Raw genomic sequence first — 3212 nt, 5'->3', positions numbered from 1 at the left:
CACTCTTATCTTTACCTTCTCAGCCATGTGACCCCTGCTCCAGCAAGTGTTACAAAACTCTGTTAGCCAGCCTCTGAATGCCCAAAAGGCACTTTCTGCAAGCCCGCATCCTGCCTGTAAGCACACAGCTTTACTCAGTCCATGGGCATAGATGCCTACAGCTGCTCCAAGTTGCTGGTGATCTACACTACACTCCTGTTCTTCTTTCTTGATGGTCCTGAGATTACCTCTTCTTGCTTCTGAAATGTGTCCTTTTAAACCTAGCAGGAATGACAAAACTAACCAATCCCAGCCTTAGAGTCCTGCACACTTTATTTGCATGATCTCACTTAATCATGGTGGGAATTAAGAAGACATTACATAGAAAAGCCAAATCAAGTAAATTGTTATTGTTGTTAAGTGTTGTTAAGTCGAGTCCAACCCATTGCAACCCTGTCTAGGGTTTCCGAGGAACAGCGGGTGAGCTTGAGCCATCGACCTTGCAGTTGAAATGACTTTGCAGTCTGACACATTAGCCAACAGTGCCACACCAGGAATCCATTACCACACCAGGATTCAAATTGTTGTTGTTGTTGTTATATGCCATGGAATCGGTTCCAACTCATAGTGACCCTGTACAGTGTTTCCAAGGCTGTAAATCTTTACAGGAGCAGAAAGCCTCATCTTTCTCCTACAGAACAACTGGTAGTTTCAAACTGCTGACCGTGAGATTAGAGGTACCAAAAGTCATCCCCCTGGCTTTTTTTGCCATTGTCTTTCATAAATGAAAGATCAACTCTTCCCCCCTTTCACTTACACATCTTGTACAATCACAATTAATCCTGCTAATGATTACTCACAGTTGAATGATAAAATTCTATCAGCATCTTTCACTACCTCCTTTCATCAGACCCAACTGGAAAAGAGGAAAACTATTTAATGGTGATTCTCCCTTGTCCCCCTCATTCTGAGACTAAGTACATCCATGAAAGTTTATAGGCCAGTCACTTCATGCCTTCATAAGCCCACATTTGTGATAGCCATTTTTAAATTGTCCATACCAATCAAACCAGTACTCTGAGGAGATAAGCATGTTCCTAGACTTGAAGAAGCTTCCATTCCAGTTGGAACTTTGAGCAACTGCATCCATAAGCAAAAGTTCAGTCCATCAAATTGTAGCAGTTTACACTTGCTCATAGTACCAACCATCTTCATCATCATCTGGTCGGGTTGTGGTCAACTCATCCCTAGCCATCCAAACTAGGTAAAATAGGTATCAGCTACAAGTTTTACAGAGTTCACATGCACTTCCATGCAAACCAGCTGGCCCTTTCACTCTTTCAGGCCATGAGCTCAAGAGTTCATACAACTCCCTAAACTTCAGACCAGCCAGCCTTTTCTAGTCTCTCTCATCTCTAGCCACTGCTGACCAGATAAACAGGTGCCAATAGAATGTGTCCAGACTGAACCCATCTTTTCATTGCTGCATTTCCCCCACTTTCACTCAACAAGTAGACCCAGGTGGTCACCAGTGAGCATATTAGCTGCTGCTCACTGGCTCTCTTTAACTTTCAATCCTAGAAGGGGGTTTTCTCTGATAGGCACAGGCTGTTCTTGCCTTGATGCCTCCAAGCAAACAACTTGCTTGAACCAAACAATCCTTTGTTTTCTTTTCTTCTTTTCAGGTCTTTCAGTCTGGAATCTCTTGTTCTCTCAGCAGTTCTGAATTGGCCTGCATGCAAATGTCCCAACTCTGAATGTTCTGTGTGGGGCTCAGGATTCCACCATACTTTACAAAGGCTTACTGAATGTGGACTACAATTTAGCTACTATCATAATTCCCAATATTCATTTCCATCATACATACATGTCTAGTTCACAATAATAAGCAGGAGAAACCAGTATCTATAAGGCAGTCAAACACATAAACTTTTAAAAAACAATCAAGTTGAATCTTTTTTTCCTCCACCCTTGGACTAACCCCAGTTATATGCATATGGCCTTGGGCAGGGTGGATCCAGTAGGCCCTGGCCCCTTATTAGCCATCTTGTATAACCAGTTTCTGGCAACTCCAGAAGCTGCTTTTCTTCCCTCAGCTGAAGCATTTTATCTCTTACATTCCTTTCAGCCATTGTTGTTGTTAAGTGCCTTTGAGTTGGTTCCAACTCATAGAGACCCTGTATATGGCTTGCAAGGGGTGGCTGATGGATTTGAACCACCATATTTGCCATTCAAACCAACCTTGCAGTCCCCCACAAGACATTACTGGTAACAAAATCCCATATCTAAAAATCTAAAGTTTCGCTTCTCATGCCTCTTTGTTCTTTCTCTTACAAAAAAAACCTCATGCTCCCATGTGTCTGGAGCCACTGCAATGAATCCTGCTTCTGAAGCCAACTGCATAAAACATGTGGGGACCATGTCTGACTTCCTCAGTCTTCAAAATCAGATCAAGGCCGATTCCTATGAAGACATGCCTCCACCCTACGATCTTTTTTATTCTGACACCAACCAGCCCTTCCCACAGCACTCTGCTTCACAGCAGAGTTCGATAATCCATTGCAACAACCACACAGAACTCATAACAACACTCATGATGAGTCTGGATTTTATCAGGAAAGTGAACAGGTTACAAATTCAGGATTAAAAAACAACTCATGATGTAGCATTTTTCTAATCAGGAATGCCTCTTCTGCAGACATCCCTCACTCTTGCCTTTGACTTCTCAGTTCTGTGGTCCTCGGCCTCTACCCTGCTCAGGCAAATGTTACAAAGTCTGTAAATACCCTAAGGGTACATTCTGGAAGTGTGCCTCCTGCCAGGGGTCACAAATCTTTACTCAGTCCCTGGGCCTAGATGCCTTCATTTGCTCCATGTTGACCCCTCTGCCACCACCTGTACTATAATCCTGGTGACTTTATACAATACACATTAGATTGTGAACACAAGGTTGGCAGTTCTAGTCCATCAGTCTCTCTGTGGGAGAAAGATGAGGATTTCTGCTCCTGCAAAGATATACAGCCTCAGAAACCCTATATAGGATACCTTTTGAGTAGGAACCAACTCAACGGCATTTTCCTAACACCATCAGACCCCAGGCACCTCAACCTTACAGAAATGTATTTATGCTTTTATTGAACTTTTCAGGAATAACTGAGTAACTTGTTGTTGTTGTTGTCAGGTGCCATCGAGTTGGAACCGACTCATAGCGACCCCATGCACAGCAGAACAAA

This window comes from Chrysochloris asiatica, unplaced genomic scaffold (assembly GCF_000296735.1).
Source record: "Chrysochloris asiatica unplaced genomic scaffold, ChrAsi1.0 scaffold00254, whole genome shotgun sequence".
Lineage (NCBI taxonomy): Eukaryota > Metazoa > Chordata > Mammalia > Afrosoricida > Chrysochloridae > Chrysochloris > Chrysochloris asiatica.
Note: the sequence above shows the minus strand (reverse complement) of the source record.